At 40.5% G+C, this 18,451-nt stretch overlaps 1 protein-coding gene and 1 non-coding gene across 4 annotated transcripts in view; both read right to left on the bottom strand.

Annotated features, from left to right (window-relative positions):
- The window catches only part of RNF144B (ring finger protein 144B), a 138,683-nt gene that overhangs the window by 67,580 nt on the left and 52,652 nt on the right, over positions 1–18,451 (bottom strand). The window contains exons 1-2 of one of the 3 annotated variants that reach the window (XM_070456199.1): positions 18,209–18,255; positions 16,349–16,491 (exon numbers count right to left, since the gene is read on the bottom strand). The exons of 1 other annotated variant lie outside the window; for it this stretch is intronic. The gene's annotated coding sequence lies outside the window, so the exon portion shown is untranslated. Of the gene's footprint in view, positions 1–4,581; positions 5,225–16,348; positions 16,492–18,208; positions 18,256–18,451 lie in introns of those variants that run through there. One more of the 3 variants, XM_070456197.1, reaches the window with a different exon arrangement.
- Positions 15,681–15,752, bottom strand: TRNAA-UGC (transfer RNA alanine (anticodon UGC)). The gene has a single exon. It is a non-coding gene; the product is annotated as a tRNA-Ala (tRNA).

Genomic DNA, 18,451 nt, shown 5'->3' with positions numbered 1-18,451 from the left:
TTATGTAAGGAATGAAGTACATTATCTTAATAAGATCTATTTTTCCTAACTGTATTGAGATATCATTGAGAAAAAAATTGTGTAACTTTAAGGTATAAAACCCAATGATTTGCTATAGATATGTTTCACAAAGCGAGTACCACAATAAGGTTAGTTAACACTTCCATCACCTCGGTTACCAGTAATCAGATCTAATTTTTACATTTTTGCTACATGCATGATATATAGGAGAACTATATGGAAAGAGATATGAGGCCATGACCAACAAAGTATATGATATTGTGACACGCTCACTCTAAACCTTATGGAGTGCAGGACATCTGGGAGGTCGTCTTAACATTTGCAAAACGCCTCTCCTTCTGAAAAGTACATTTATTCTTTTCTTGCTTTCTTTCTCTGTTCTCATCACCACTACAAGGTAAGGCCCAAGAGGCGGAAATCCATTCCCAGATTTCCTGACAAAACTTTCAAAGAAGGTAGGAGTGAAAATGAGAATAACAGCTCAATGACATTTTTGACATTGTAATTTTACATTCATCATCACAGGCCCCTCCCCAACCCCATCACTGTGCCCTGCCCACCTCTTTTTTAATCAGTGGTTCCCTGGCCTCCCACAATTATTCACACAGCCCTGCTGAATAATTTTCTTCCCCCTGCTTGGTATAACAACAAAGCTCAGAAGCAGGAAGGAATGCCACTTACAGGCAGGTCAGGCAGTGATGTAATTAACAGATCAAGGAGAAATGTTATTTCAGAAAGCCCCATGGAGCAAGAGACGGGCTGATTTCCTGGGTCATGACATTACCAGGAAACTACAGTTACTAAAGAATGAATATCTAAACCCAAATAGTTTCTTCAAATGCATAAAAGGTTGTATAAATATTACTCTCTCCTGTGAAAATTATGTTTTATAGAGACATTTTATAAATACAAATTTAAAACCAGTTTGGGGAAAGAACTCTTCCATCTCACACTAAGTTAGGTGCAGGGGTATGTATTCTTGTATGTCTCTGCCAAATCAATTTCTCAAGGAATAAAATGCAGGAAAATACAAAATGCAGGAAATAAGGTCAACCCACAAAGAATCGAATTCCACACAAGGAATGTGGGTGTCAAGGTGATTAAACATAGTCCCCAGTTATTAACAGTAAACTAGTTGAGAAGGTTGTCATCAGAGAGTTTCATATAATCATATACAGGGTTTATAACTTCAGCCACAAGTCCAACAAAAAAAGAAATGAGATGGTCTTGTTCTACCTTCCCAAGAAAAACAAAGAACCAGTTGACTGGAGGGCTGAGACTCAAACTCATGATTGCAGAGGAATGAGAAACCAATGAGACACAGCTTTCAAAGCATGTTCTTTGATACCACAAGCCATACAGTCAGAAATATCCCCAGCTATGAACAAGAGAAGTGTATTTTACTTAGATCGTTGTGCTTTCAATCTCAGGGAGGGATTCAGTCACAGATGAGAATTTTCTCACTCCATGCTGCAAAAGTATTGACCACTTTCACTCTCTTTTACAGCTTCCCATTTTTTAATAACTACTGTAGCACAATGCATCAGATTTAGAAGTACTCATAGACCAAGTAAATAATAAATGCCAATGACAATAGAAACAAAACATTAGTACAAGACCTCCCACATAGGCCTAAAAGTGACAAAACAAATTAAAAATTAAAATAATTAAATAAATTAACTTAGGTGCGCCTATGCCTCTTCAAATTACTTAACCCTCAGGTGACATCAGAGAAACATCAAAAAGAAAAGACATGATTGAGATGACAAACTTCAAAGTATTTTTCACTCTCAGGTAAAACAACATGAATTAAAAATTACCATTCTGGTCCAAAGTAACTCCCAAGCCTACGCAAATTCCTTCAAGACAGAGGCTATATCATATGCATCTTTGTGTCCTCAGCTTCCAGTCCCTCAATACCACAGAAGATAACTTCTCTAATGTACATGGAGGAGAGAATATATTCAGGGCCTGATTCTCATCTGTAGTCACTTCCAGCAACTCAAAAACTTAAAAATACTGATAATCTGTTGTATCAAAGGTGCTTCAGTAAGTCAAGACAGGCATCCCTGAAAAAGAGTCTCAGTACTCAGGAGCGGTGGCTACCGATACCTACTCCCCAAGCTCAGCTTGGCCAAGTTCCCATCTCCAAAGCAATCAGTTGCACAAAGTAGGTTTAGGCCCCAAACTGTCTGGACTTTGCTCCTCCAGTAACATCTGGGTTCCGCAGGACTCCTGACCTCTACCTCAAACTAGAGACTTCAAACATTAAGAACTTCACTCAACAAGAAAGTAGAATCATAAGTCAATCCAGGAGAAACACAGAAGCCAAGACTAGTAGAAACAGTACAGAGGAATCATTCTGGTGACCTTAAAAAAGGTCCTGAAAGTGTGTTAGTCGCTCAGTCGGGTCCGACTCTTTGCGACCCCATAGTCTGTAGCCCACCAGGCTTCTCTATCCATGGAATTCTCTAGGCAAGTATACTAGAATGAGTTGCCATTCCCTTCTCCAGGGGATCTTCCTGACCCAGGGATCGAACACGGGTCTCCTGCAATGCAGGTAGATTCTTTACCATCTGAGCCACTCTGAAACAACTTTTCAAAAAGGAAAACTTAAATATAAATTTATCAGATTAAAAGTATTTGGATTATGGAGAGAAAAGACAGCTTCCAGAAACCTCGATGGCCTTACTATACAGCTAAAATAAACTTTTCTTCTTCCTGATAGAGCATACTTTCCTCTCTGCTGCAGGGTTTGGCTCTGAAAACCTGGATCATAATCTGGGAGACCCAAAAACTAATTATTATGTTTAAAAAAAGACATCTCTTAAGCTGACCTAGTTTGGAAGCCTGGATGCCTTTAAATTGCCAATGAACTGAAACCATTCATGAGAATGGGGCTTTTGAATGCTGAGAATGTTCTTTGGGGCTCAGCACAAAGATATTTGGCATAGATGACTGTAAATATTTGTAAAACTCTGGGTAAATGGACAGTGTTTGACCACACTCAAACCTCACGTCCAGCACAGTACTGTAGAAGCAAGTTATCTGGGGTGATTGGTTTGGGGGGGGAGGGGTTGGTTGAGGGACTTTTTTTTTTCTGTTTGTTTTAAATTAAAAAAAGCCAAGCAATTCAATTCTACTACAGGACATCTTTTTACATTTTCCATGCCTTGAATTTGTTTACTCATCAAGACAGTTCCAATTAGTCAATGGCTCCTTTTGGAACAATTTATTTTCTTTCCCACTTTTCTAACTTCATGCCCATCACAAAGAATAAAATCCCAGTCACAGGGATGCAAAAGGAAGGCGGGAGTTTTATGAAAATGTGGCCTTGGAGTTCCTAATACAATTCTCTCCATGTGGCCTTGTGGATGGCTATGGATATTTTTCTTCCTCCTTCTCTCTCCTCCTCAAGATATCTTCAGAAATACCTAAGGGACTGCTACCCATGAAAAGGACTGTGGCTGAAAAAGGAGGACAGAGGAAGGAGAAGGAGGGACCAACAGAAGAATTAGATGTAAAAGGGACTGGGGGCCAAGAGGCTCATCTCAGTGAAAGCTGCAGCAGTCTGATCCTTTAGCCAGCAACTCACTGAAGACTGGCTTGGGTTCCTTTTGCCTCTTTATCCGCACCCTAAAAACTGAGTCATGGCAAGGTTCATTTATTTTGCTTTGGGGCCTATACACCCGCAATTGGCTGCTTCAGAAATGTTAGATACATTGTTCTTTAATTCATACCTGGCAACATTCAAATAAACCTCCAGAAATGCCAAATCAGACGAACACTGCTAGCCTTACTGCCAGCCTCAGCTAATATTTTGATATACATGCAACAGAAAGAAAGAAAAAAGTGAGACTGTTGTGCAAGTATGAAGAGAGAACATATTGCCAGAAAGGGGAAATCATTTCTGAGAAATCTAAATGTGAGAAGTACATTCAAGAGTAGACTTACAACAGAATCTCTGAAACTCCTTGTATGAAAAACAAAAGATACCCTGGAAGGAATCAACTAAAGATATCTTTTCTCCACTGATAGAGGGATCAGTTTCATTTTAACTTCAACTTGAGAACAGCAGTGGAAGATCAAAATTTCACCCTGTTTTATCAGCAATTACACAACAAAATAATCAGCAGAATGTATGACCAAGATTCCACAGATAACATCTTATCCATATGGAGGTAGGTCAACCTACTGCCATGCATTCCCAAACAGCAGAAGGTAAGTATCTGAAATTCTGCCAACTCTGGTCTCCAGCTGAAGACATCGGGAGGTCTGCTCTAATCTTGAATTTTACAATACATTCTGCAGAGACTAGTTTTACAATAAATTAAGCTCGTTCCTTTTTGCCTGTAAACGGAGAGCTAGTTTTGTAAAGTTCACAGGTGTTTCAGGCATTCAGAATGAATCCGATTCTGCATGGTTTCAGCACGAAAGGCAGAAAATAAAGCTAAACAACCCAGATAGCAGAGTGAGTCTCCCACCCCTTTTTCTTTTCTTAGTCCAACCCCACCGCTGTCTTGCAATGCCTGCAGCACTTAAAAAGCTGCCTAAGCCTACCTGGCCGGAGAGCTCCGTTCCTCCCGGCCGCCGTCGGGCTTCTCAGCAGCCTCCCTCGCGCGCACCGCCAGCGGGGGCCGGTCGCACCCGGGAGAAGAACGGCTGTTCCATGCCCTCCGTCTTCCTCCCTGCTCTGCGGCTGACAGCTTTGCGCTCTGCAGGATTGCAACAGGGCTCGGGCTCCCAGACCGATCGGGCCGGAGAGGGAGGAGGCGTCCCTCGAACCGCCTCCTGCCTCGGGGCGCAGCTGCGCTGCCCGGGGAACCTCGCAGAGCTCGGGGCGCAGCACCGCCAGCAGCAGCAGCAGCAGCAGCAGCGACGGGAGCCGTGCGTTTATTTATACAGGAAGCTCAGGCGCGCACTTCCTACTTCCCATCTGGGTCGCACTTCAGCTGCAGGTGATGGTCTTAACCCTGTCCGAACCTGGCGGCCCGCGCGCCGCAGCAGTCCGGCCCTCCTGCGCTCGCTCCGCTTAGCAAAGACCTCTCTCTTGTCCTCCTGGGACGCCCGCTGCAGACAGCCGGGGCAGGGAGGCCAGCATCATCAGCCGCTGGCGTCCTTCCTTCCGCCCGGACCGGGACACTTCTTCACCTAAGTGGCTTTCAGAACTCGCTGCTTCTCCCCTGCACGCGTCCTCCCGGGACACCTGTCTTTCCCCTCCCTCCCAGACCTCCCAGTCTCGTTTCTACTTCTAACGACCCAGACCTGCCTTCCCACCCTGCAGGAACACTTGCTTCTGTAGAGCCAGTCCCCATGCGCGTCTCATCTAAAAACGCCGTGTACCTGATTTGTCCTTTAGCATCTAATGATAAAATTAGAACGCAGGCAAATCAAATCAGGACAGTCTTCGTGGACCTCCTGTAACGCAGGCACACTTCTAGAAGGAGAAAAAAAAAAAACTGATTGTGCCGGAAGTGCTTTACCAACAAATTACGTAGGCCCTGCTTAGTAACCTAACAGGTACTACTCCAGCTAAAGACAATATAATCCTGAAGCTGCGGGGGTGGGGGTGGCGGAGGTCTTATGAGGTCTTCTTCACTCCACAACCTCAGTTAGTGCGATGTCTCTAACAGGTAACCGGCCGACTCACTCCCCACACCCCCAAGGGTCTCCATCGACTCTGTCCAACGTCGCGGTTCAGAAATGTCCCTGCCCAGACAGGGGAACCTGTGTGCGCTCACTCGGCACCCTGACTCGACGTTTGCAACCACCGTCAGGAATGTGCTTCCTCAAAGGAAGGGACTCGCAGCCCTTGGTGGAAGGAATACTGAGCCTGCCAGTGAAGGATCGGCAGTCGGCGCGGTGCCAAAGGACACAAGCAAACGGCCTCTGGGCTCTCCACGTTGAAGAAAACCTTGAGGTCAAAGCCAAGTGCGGAAGAACACAGTGTATCTCTGTGTATGATGGCCGGCAGACAGGAGGGCCAGTTTTGTTTTTGTTTGAGTGACTGAAAACAACGGAACATTATTCTCCTACAGTTCTTGAGCCCAGAAGTCCAAAATCAGGGTGTCAGCAGGGTTGGTTGCTTCTGGTGGCTGTGAGGGAAAATCTCTGTCTCTCCCCTAGCCTCTGATAGTTGCTAGCAGTCTTTGGTCTCCTTAGGCTTGTGGCTGCATCAGTTCACTGATGCCTCCATCATCACATGGAGCCATCACATGGCTTTTTCCCTTGTGGCTCTCTTACTTTTTTCTTATAAAGACGCTAGTCATGGGATCCAGGGCCTGTCATAATCCAGTATGACCTCATCTTCATTTGATTACAAACTAAGACCCTATTTTTCAAACAAAGTCACATTCTTAGGTAATGATAAGACTTTTAGGGGATACTATTCAATCCAGCACAGTACAGTACGTAATAGAAAACTTTAGATTTAAAGGATAATTCATTTGAAAAAGCTAGTTTCACAAAAGCAGTTTTTTGTTTTTTTTTATAAAAACAGGTTTTCAAGGTTGATAAACATCTCTTTTCATGGGCCTCCACTTAAAACCATTATCAGAGTTCTAAATGGAAGGTTATGACCAGTAGTTTTTGAAATGATTTTCAAGTACTGTTATGTAGGGGTGTGTGTGTGTGTGTGTGTGTGTGCGCGCGTGCCTCAGTTGCTCAGTTGTGAGGAAGACCAATCTTCTAGTGGGGGAGAAAGGGAAGGAGACAAGGGACATAAGATGGTAAGAGAATATACAGCAGGGTCTCAAAAAATACAATTGAAGGATATTTGAGCTTTGAAAAGTCCTTCTAGCTAGTTTAGTCCAGGCATTTAGCTTTAAAGATGAGGAAACTAATGTCCAGGGAGATTTAAGTGGTCAACTTCAACCAGGTATGGGCAGAGCTGGAATGAGACCTAAATCTGTGTTTAGATGAAAAAGGTATTTGTTAATGAAAACTGCCCCACAGGTGTCTAACTTCAAATTTAGCATTTACCACTGTAAATGCTTTAGCAGACCCCAGATAATTTTGTAAAAGAACTACGCTGGAGGAAACCACATCTCCTGATTTCAAACTATATTACAAAGTTATAGTAATCAAAACTCTTTCAGATCTGCCTATCATAGGTTCTGAAATAATCTCATGGTATTTTCTTAGTGTAGTGAACATTATTGATGGACAGGAATCAGGAAAGATAAACAAAGCACCTTTTAAGAGGTCACTTTATTCATTAATGCCAGTACAAAACTTTGGTGCCTTAAACCAAAGTTCAATACAGAGTCCACTTTTTCAGTTACCATGCAACTAAGCTATAATCTCTTGTCAACAGGATAAGGGAAGAAGCTGCTGCTAATATGAATGAAAACATAGGTTAAGCAATAATCATGCTATCTGCCCCTGCAAGTGGCAGAAGGGAAGAAAAAATATATTGTGTAATTAAATAATATCAGCATTGATTATTTTCAAGTTTATAAAATCTGCATTCAACTTTCAATAGGACTAAATGAACATGTGGAACACTATAGTATTATGTAAATAACTCTTTCAGATCTGGTATAAAATATCTAAGAACAAATGTAACCAAGGAGGTGAAAGGTCTATATACTGAAACCACAAGACAGTGATAAAAGAAATTGAAGAAGACAAAAATAAGTAGAAAGACATTCCATGCTCATGGACTGGAAGAATTTATATTGTTAGGATGTCCATCCTACCCAAAGCAGTCTACAAATTCAATGCAATCCTATCAAAATTTCAATGGCATTTTTTCACAGAAATAGGACAAACAATCCCAAAATTTGCATGGGACCACAAAAGACCACAGATAGCCAAAGCAATTTTGTGAAAGAACAAAGCTGGAGAAATCACATCTCCTGATTCCAAATTATATGACAAAGTTACAGTAACCAAAAGTCTTTCAGAAATGCCTCATGAATCCACAGTGTGCCCCAGCTTCTCAAGCATGTATTGATCTCCTCCCAGACAAGCAGTGGATGCTAGGAAGATAGACATAAGTTGGACACGGGCCCTGTCCTCAAAGAGCTTTCAATCCAAAGAAGGAGTCAGACAAGCAAATCAATTATCAGGGTACCACGGTGGGTATGGACGTGATGTGAGAGACTTAAACATAATGTGCTTTGGGAGCACAGAGAAGAAATGAACTAAAGGAGAGGGGTTGATGAAAAGAATCAAGGGAGGTTTCCCTGAGAACAGGACTTAAAGCTGACACTTCAAGTAGCCAAGTGGAGAAGGTGGGAAAAGATGAACCAGTCAGAGGCACGAGCCAGTGGAAATGCTTAGAGCTGTCAGACTTCAGATGATGCTTTTCGTAATTCAGACAGAGCAGATGAGGGCAGAATTAAAAGAGTGAGGGCTTGAACTAACGTAGTGGCAAATGGCATGGAGAAGAAAGAACAAATGGAGGCAGACCTCAGAAACAGAACTGAATGGGACCTGATACCTGATCGGATGTAGGGGATGAGGGAGAAAGAAGAGCCCAGGCTGCTGGTACCACAAACTGAGAGTAAGAATAAAGGAGGAGCAGCCATGAAGGGTGGCTTTCCTTAAGCCATCATTAAAGAAAATGATTCTAAACCTGTAGAATCCGAGGTGTCTCTAGGACATATGGCAGACTTGTCCAGTAAGCCGTCAACAGAGATCCGGAGTGGAGAGTCTTTCAGGAAAGACCATCATTTAGGTGGTGACCACAGATGAGATTAACAAGAGCTGAGATCACCCACAAAAGGCAGCACGCTGCAGAGCGACAGAGGGAATTTCCACACATACACAACCTATCGCCCACTCATTATTACGTAACCTTAAACAAGCTATTTAACATATTCAAAACTCTGTTGTGTCCAACTCTTTGTGACCCCATGGGCTATACAGTCCATGGAATTCTCCCGGCCAGAATGCTGGAGTGGATAGCCTTTCTCTTCTCCAGGGGATCTTCCCAACCTAGGTCTCTGCACTGCGGGCAGATTCTTTACCAGCTGAGCCACAAGGAAAGCCCAAGAATGCTGGAGTGGGGAGCCCATCCCTTCTCCAGCAGATCTTCCTGACCCAGGAATCGAACCGGGGCCTCCCGCATTGCACGTGTATTCTTTACCAACTGAGCTATGAGGGAAGCCCTCAAACGAGTTATTTAACATATTCAAAACTCAGTTTGTTCATGCATAAGAGAGGAATGATGATACTCGTCTCACAGGTTGTGGTGAGGCTCAGTGAGAGGTTTGTAAAGTAGCTAGCACAGGGTCTGATGGCATTGTATGAGTCTTGAAGGTGGGGTAGTGAATGTCACTTCCTGGAACTGTGCGGTACCCTAACCCTAACCTGCTCATCTGTACAGCATGGCCCTGCCCTGATACACAACAGGAACTCACTCTGTGTTGTTAAGTGTTATTAATCTTAGAAGGAAGGAGAAAGGAGAGAAAAAAAGAAAAAATTCAATAAAGAGAACCCCCAGAAACACCAGTATTTATAAGGTAGGTAAAAGAAGACTCCTCATCCAAACCTAAGAAGGAACTGCTTCTTTTAGACTACAAAAGTAGATGTAACATGTGATATCTCAGACTGAGAAGTAAAATCCAGTCACTGCAATCTACAAAAATACTTCTTATCTTTCTGAGCAATGATAAACATAATACTATAAATTGTTCACCAGAGTTTGCAGTCATACTGACCTTCACCACAATAGAGAATTTCCTAATCTGAATTACAGACTTTCCTATGTTGTTGTTGTTGTTCGGTTGCTAGGTCATGTCTGACTCTTTGTGACCCAGGCAAACAAAATCTTGACATTAATGGTAAGTAATCCAAACTGTAGGAATTGTATTAACTTGTAACATACCTAAAGTCATGTAAAAGCAAGACCAAAATAAATCTAAAGCATACTTAGCCAAAAAAACAAATATAGAAATATATATATTAGATTACTAGATAGGTATAAGATACTTGTATAAAACATATTATATAATGTGTAATATGTAACATTATATATATACATATACACACACACACACATAAAACACACACTCTAGTCCTACATAATAAGGAAATCAACAAATGGATTTTCCTTTTAGAAAATTCATTAAAGAAAAATTAGATTCATTCTGATACTACTGAAATTACTCTTCTCACCTACTTTACTGTTAGTAATACCCACCTTAGTCTTAACATCCTGATTACATGCTGCAGTAAAGCTTTTTTTCCCTAATTTATTTTTTATTGAAGGATAATTGCTTTACAGAATTTTGTTGTTTTCTGTCAAACCTCAACATGAATCAGCCATAGGTATACATATATCCCCTCTCTTTTGAACCTCCCTCCCATACTCCCTCCCCATCCCACCCCTCTAGATTGATAAAGAGCCCCGTTTGTGTTTCCTGAACCATACAGCAAAGTCCCGTTGGCTACCGATTTTACATATAGTAATATAAGTTTTCACATTACTCTTTCTATACATTTCACCCTCTCCTCTCTTCTCCCCATGTCCATAGTCTATCCTCTGTCTGTTTCTCCACTGTGGCCCTGTAAATAAATTCTTCAGTACCATTTTTCTAGATCCTGTATATATGTATTAGAACACGATATTTATCTTTCTCTTTCTGACTCACTTCACTCTGTATAATAGGTTCTAGGTTCATCCACCTCATCAGAACTGACTCAAAGGTGTTCCTTTTTATGGCTGGGTAACATTCCATTGTGTATATGTATCACAACTTCTTTATTCATTCATCTGTCGATGGACATCTAGGTTGCTTCCATGTTCCAGCTATTGTAAATAGTGCTGCAATGAACAATGGGATACATGTCTTTTTCAATTTTGGTTTCCTCAGGGTATATGCCTAGATTTAAAAATATGAAAAAAAAAAAAAAAAACTATGCCAGAAATTCGTTCAGGGTGACATGGTGGTCAAACTATTGATACATGGAAAGTCAAAATATGACCCAGAAATGACAACCCAGTTGTGTCTGCCTTGATAACAAAAGTTTTTGAAAAGTTGGAGACATGTCATTTTGGTTCTATTTCATACATACAAAAGCATCTCAAAATCAGCTGGGCCACAATAAGAAAAACCTGACTAGAATGACCATCATCAGAAAGTATACAAACAGTAAATGCTGGAGAGGGTGTGGAGAAAAGGGAACCCTCCTACACTGTTAGTAGGAATGTAAACTGGTACAACCACTATGGAGAATAGTATGGAAGTACCTTAAAAACTAAAAACAGAACTACGGTATCATCCAGCAATCCACTCCTAGGCATATATCCAGAGATAATCACAATTCAAAAAGATATATATATACCCCTTACTGCAACACTATTTACAATAGCGAAGACACAGAAGCAGCCTAAATGTTCATGGACAGACGAATGGATAAAGAGGATGTGGTACATGTATACAGTGGAATATTACTCAATCATAAAAAAGAATGAAATCATGCCATTTGCAGCCAACATGGATGGACCTAGAGATTACCATACTAAAGTCAGTCAGACAGACAAAGACAAATATCATATGAAATCATTTATATGTGGTGGAATCTAAAAATGTCATACAAATGAATTTTGTATGATATAAATCTCCTATTTACAAAGGAGAAATAGACTCACAGATTTAGAGAACAAACTTATGGTTACTGGGGCAAAGGAGCAGGGGAAAGGATATTAGGAACTTTGGGACAGATATGTACACACTGCTATATTTACAATGGATAACCAACAAGAACCTACTGTATAGCACAGGGAACTCTGCTCAAAGTTATATGGCAGCCTGGATGGGCGGGGAATCTGGGGGAGAATGGATACGTGCATATGTATGACTGAGTTGCTTTGCTACGCACCTGAAACTATCACAACATTATTAATCGGCTATACTCCAATATAAAATTTAAAGTTCATAAGTAATAATAAATTGAAAACAATAAACAAATTTACTACCTAATTTTTCATTAAACTTTGCATTCCTTTAGCTCAGTTTCTGCCAAAGGGGATTATCCCACAATAAATGTTAAAGTTTTCAACAATAAAATAAATAGCTATAGATTTGCGCCCTACAAAAGTGACCAAACTACTCTATCAGGAGCAGTCAGGCTTTCTAGACTTGCCACCCACCTCACCAGTGGTCAGCCTGGCAGCTTCATGATTTTCATAGGCCACAGGGGGGGTGTCTTGGCACAGGTGGTCTACTAAGGAGGCAACAGGGTGAGCCACACCAAGTTATCCTCCCACTCCCTGAAGACTGGACTGAGTAAGTTGTTCTCAGCCACCCACGCTGGAATGTATTTCATTTTCTCGGTGAGTGCTTTGAACACTGTTCTTCAGAGGGAGGCATAAGTTAACTTAGATTTGGAGAGAATTGGTGGGGAAGACAGGGTTACATGTACCATCTTTCACATTTAAACATGTGTTAAAGTGCAAACACTTTTTTCAACACATACATCTCACATGCTACACGAGGAGACCATAGTAAATCCTGAAGTTATAAGGTGGAAGACTTCTACCTCATTTTATTTCGTTGTCGTTCAGTCGCTAAGTCATGTCCAACTCTTTGAAACCCCATGGACTGAAAAACATCAGGCTTTTCTGTCCTCTATCTCCTGGAGTTTGTTCCAATTCATGTCCATTGAGTCGGTGATGCTATCGAACCATCTCATCCTCTCATCTTATTTGAGTGCATTTAAAAATAATATTTCCTTAAAGTCCAGAACCAATGCCAAATGGGAAACAAAACCAGCACAAACTGGAAATTCTATAGTGATTATCTGTTTAAAATTTCTACATGAGTCAACATTGATCTCAACATTTATCTTACTTATAAAAATGTCCATTTCTTCAATATTTTCAATTTGTTTCTATAGAGTTTTGTGTGTAATCTTCATGTATAATTCTTACAATTTCTCCAACTTCCTGCTTTATGTGGTCGTGTCTGTTTACTCATTCCTAACTGTGTATATTTTTTCCAGTTTTTTAAATCTTATTTAGCCTGTTTCTCTAATTTTTTCTTCATTCCATTAATTCCAACTTTTAAAACTCTATCAGTTCTTTAATAAGTTTTCCTTTGAGTGAAGTTTTGGGTATATGCTATGCCCTAAAAATTTGGATATGGGCAATTTTTTCTTGCTTTCTCTTTATTCTTTTATCAAAGGTCTATTTGGGAGAGTTTCTTCGTTTCCCTGTGGATTGGGGGGCATCATATTTTTATTATTAATTTCTAATTTAATTGGCTAATGATTAAGGAGTGTGGTCTTAAATTCTACTTTTGATATTTCTTATAGTTTTACTTTGTTTTGGGCCTATTTAATAATTCCATTTCTAGTCATTGGGGTTTGGAAAATTGCACGTCTCCAAAGAAATGCTCCCTTAAAGAGGACTTATTTGGTGATGACTAGGTAACCTGCCCTGCTCACCGAAAATCTAACCCCCAGAAGTAACAATAGCTTGTGTTGCAAAAGAATTCTCACTTGCAAATCTGGAACTGTTACATCTCTAAGCAGAAAACAAGGCAATTAATTATTGTTAACAGGCAGATGGATTGTACCAGCTTGGAATTTAATCAAAAACAAACAAACAAAAAAACCCCAAAGACATACAATACTTCTGAATAGTGCCCAGCAAGCACCTCATTCAAGTTTTTATTTTCCAACCTGGCATCTCAATTTCTCCTCTGCATTAGTAAACATTCACAAGCATCAGGCAAACCCTCTGTCCGTCAAATCCAAGAGAAACACATTTGTCTTGCACGTCAAGAGTGCCTCGGTGTGATTCACTGAAACCTAGACATGAAAGGGGTTAGAAGTATTTCGAATGCAAGCATCTGCTAAAATATTTAGTCCCACCAATGCTTTGAAGACTCTGTACTCAAATCAAATCTTGGCAATCTAAGACACAAACAATGAGCACATTTAAGAGAGGAAATCTTGTTTAAAAACACCAAGGAAATTCCAAACTTTTACAAAAGAACCAGCTGATATTTCAGCAAAGATACACTTGCAGGCAGGCTGTTGCATTAAAAGTTTCTCCTGAAAGTTCATAAAGGTAAAGTGAAAACTCCCTCAGGCCTGGTGTGTTTAAGGAATAGATTATATTATTGAGCATCTACTGTGTACCAGGCAAGGTACTTAGTACTAAGCATTTTGCATACATTATCTCTTTGAACCTTCACAAAAGTCATCACTATAGAAAATAATCTTATTGCAGAAAATAATCTTATGTACCTGCATTTTTAAATGATTGGTAATGAATATACAGGAAAGACTCATTAAAACATAAATTCAGCTATAAAATTCTCTCATGACATAGTCCATTTAGAGTTGAAGACTCCAATATTTTTACCTCTAAGTTGAGAAGGGTCCCTTAAAACTTCTAAGATATCAGTGTGTGATTTCAACAAACTTTTGTCTTAAACATGGACCAATATGCCTATCCATTTATCTTCAAATAATTGTTACGCAAAACTTAATTAAATAATAAGTCATCTAATCAAATGACCTCATGAGATCTAATCCCAGCTGGTATTAACCGATTGACCCAGTGGATCACAGAGGTAATTCTGGTTAATAACCTAAACAATTTAAATTGGCACAAAGTTCAAAGCAACATGCAACCTACCTACCCTTTTAGATTCATCTTCTGCCCATTTCACTTTGCATCTAAATTCCAGCCATGCTACGCTATTTTCAGGCACACGGAATTTCCCAAGCCCAGGCAATTCTTCCCCACCTCTTTCACCTGATGAAGAACTCCTCATTTACCAAAACATATACCTTTTCTGGGACCCCCCTCCCTCTATCTACCTTCTTCCCCATTGGGATAGATGGCCTCCTCTGGTCTTCCTCTGTTAGTACAAGGATCTTACCCTATTATAACACTCATTCTTTTATTCAGTAAATTTATTAATCTCCTATTATTGACCAAGTTCTTTATTAAGTGCTGGGGCTACAAAGGTAAATAAGCCTTCAGGTGGTGTAAGATAAGACAGACACCTATGCGGGTGAGAGCAGTGCCAGGCAGATCCAGGAAGGCAGCTTGTGAGCCCCACCCTGCAGCCGAGGAGGAACCGAGTGGGTAGAAGTGTGAGAATCCAGCAGGGCGGAGGCTGGGGAAAAGACACCGTAAGCACATGTAGAAAGATGGACAACAGATATGCTTTGTTGATGGCAGAAAATTGCTCCAGCAGAGGCATTTGATTAATAAACCGAAAATGACTTGCTTACAAAACTTGTTCAAGCTATTATAAAAGCAAAAGATAGTCATAGAAAGTCAACCCTAATTTTACTCCTAATTGTTGTTAATATCCAGGGCTTTCTTAAACTCAAAAGGGCTTATTAGTGATATGTTAAAACTTTCAAATTTTTATCTAAAAACAAAAGTATTTAATTAGAGTACAGTTGCTTTACGATGTTGTGTGAGTTTCAATTGTACAGCAAAGTGGATCAGTTATATGTGTGCGTGCTAAGTCACTTCAGTCATGTCTGACTCTTTGCGACCCCATGAACTGTAGCCCACCAGGCTCCTCTGTCCATGGGCGTCTCCAGGCAAGAATACTGGAGTGGGTTGCCATTCCCTTCTCCAGGGGATCTTTCCAACCCAGGGATCGAACCCAGGTCTCCTGCACTGCAGGCAGATTTTTTACTCTCTGAGGCACCAGAGAAGCCAAAACGGAACAATGTGGAGATGCCAAGGATTGAACCTGGGACCTCATACATGCAAAGCATGCGCTCTAGCACTGAGCTACATCCCCTGTATATATACATATATCAACTCTTTTTTATATTTCCTTCTCATCCAGGTCATCACAGATCACAGATCATTGAATAGAATTCCCTGTGCTATACAGTAAGTTCTCATTAGTTATCTGTTCTGTACATAGTAGTGTTCATATGTCAACCAAAGGGTGTATATAACTGCTCTGATAGGCATTAATGAATAAAGAAACCGTTCCATCATGTGAGACATTAACGTAGCAAACAGAGAAATGGGGTAAGCAGAGGAGACTCACTCACCTTTCCTTGTCAGGATGAGAATGAGACAAGACAAATGGTAAAAACATGGGTGCAAGGCTCCTAGACCATTCTACTGGGATTAGGGGGCCCTTGTCAAGAATCTTTTTTCTTTCCATGACCTAATGCATGCACACACTCCTCGGTTTGGAGAAGCATCAATCCAAAAAACTGTATAATCTTTGACCAACAGAGGCAAAACTTTTCAGAGTGACCAGTGTAATGACTGGTCTAAGTTTTTTTAAGTTCTAAAAAAAAAACTCCCAACCTTTATAACCTGCAGTTTTTATACATACTACTATACGATCTTAGACAGCATAGCCCCTGCAGTACTTACCTCTAGCTACCAAAATGGAAATGAGGAAGCAGAAATCAGATACCATCATCCTCAAAAGAACACAGTAGACTTGGGTGGCATGCTGACTGTTTCAGTTTAATAGCTCAGGTGGCTCCAAATGTTCCTTTGACATCAGCTTATGCCTGATTATTATCAGAAAATATAGTAGCAATAAATACCCCAAAGAAGCAGAGACGTTGTGAGCCACATCATGCCCTGAATCGTGCTATCCTTGATTTCACACTGCATTCAAGAAAGACCAAATGGTCAACTATACTCCAATTAAAAAAATTTTAAATTATCATGTTGTCCACCTGCAACCAATATGTGATATGTCAATTATATCTCAGAATGAATGAATGAATGAACGAACAGAAACTCAAACAGAAGATGAAATGACAATGGCGTGTACATTACTTCCTCTTTTCCGCAAGGACTGAATAAAAGGCATTGAGCACAATATCCTAGGTTTAGAACAAATAAATCTTTAAACAAATGAATTCTTGCTACAAAATATTATAAACTATTTCATTATAGAGGAAGATAGTTCTAACCTCTAAGAACTAGTCAAAACCTAGGTTACTATAGCAATGTGACTTCATCTGAGTGCCTTCACAAATATCCTCTCATTGAATACACACAACCACCTTTCAGCTGAAATGGTATCATGCCCCTTTTACAGATGAGAAAACTGAGCAATGAAAAATGAGTGGACTCTCCTGGGGTCCAAGAAGTAGTCACTGTCACAATATGGACTAGAACCTATAACCTCATCAAGTGATCTTCGCTGGAGCACCCTTGCTTCCCAAAATAAACGTGTATGTGAAATCAAGCTCCCCTTGTTCTCAAATTGGAATCTTTTTTGGAAAGAGGACAAAAATGGAAGGTTGACATAAAATGTTTAATTCTACTTTTAAATCTTTACCTCGGGCAAAAATCCAGGTGTTATGCCAAAGCAAATTAGACAATACTTCTAGTTTAGCAAAAGCTCCATCTCGACCAAGAAGAAAAATAGAAAACGTACACTGCAAAGAAAGTTCAGAAACTGAGTGCATTACTTCTCAGCAGTAGCGTTCTGCAAGAAGGAAGGGGCAAGTTTCCTGGAAGAGTGAACCGTCAAAGAGGATGACTCAAAAGACTATTTTAGTACAAGATCCTGTTTCACCCTTGTTGTCCATCTGTTTTGCTGAGAATGTAAAGCTGTCTGGGTCCAGGCCAAAAAAGAGAATGAAATCATCTGTTAAAGGCATGTATGCAGGAACGCCATGAAGACACAGGGGTGACCTAACACGGCTGTGCCATTAGAGGCCAGCACATGCCTTCTGCTACCTGGCTGGACTTCTGTGCAATCACATTGCTTCATTCCAGGGAGGAGGGGTTCAGGAATTCAGCTAACCAATGGAGAATACCGTAAAATTCGTTATTAACTTACTGCAGGCTAATTGAAGGCAAAGGACAACTCAACTGCATACGACAAAAAATAGTTAATATTTTACACACAGGCACTGACCAATGACAATACCTATTTATCAAATGTTGCAGTTATCCTTCTCCTTCTACTCCTCCACCACCACCCCCTACTTTCCATTCTTTCTTATGAGAGTCAAAAAGGACACCAAACTCACTAATTTCCACCCTCCCCTTTCTTTTGTGCCATCTAGTACCCCTGGCATCCTTCAATACCTAGAGCCCACACCTACTGTTCACCTGTACACCTCCTTAGTTTCTCCCTTCCTTCTTTAGAGTGAGAAAAAAAAAAAGGGAGGTCCACAGAGAATCAAACTAGAGAAATGCAGGGGGACTGGTATTCAGGAGCTAGTGATTTCAGAGCTTTAGACACAGAAGAGGCCAGACTCTCACTTGAAAGGCAAGGAAACCATTTCAGCTGTGTTGTAGACCAAATGATCATTTATAGTTTGGCTAGAGGCCTAAACTAGCAAGTGCAATATTGTTTCCATAATAAAGTGAGTTCCAAATTCTAAACCACTGATCTGCAAAGAAAGTTCTGGAACACTTAATATTCATAAGTTTAGGCCACCTACAAAAAAAAAAAAATGTAACAATAAATGTTTCCCCCCTGAGTTGTTCTTTACAGCTACAGAA

The sequence above is a fragment of the Odocoileus virginianus genome, chromosome 27, assembly GCF_023699985.2.
Source record: "Odocoileus virginianus isolate 20LAN1187 ecotype Illinois chromosome 27, Ovbor_1.2, whole genome shotgun sequence".
NCBI classification, from domain to species: Eukaryota; Metazoa; Chordata; class Mammalia; order Artiodactyla; family Cervidae; genus Odocoileus; species Odocoileus virginianus.
This window is presented reverse-complemented; position numbering and strand designations above follow the sequence as displayed.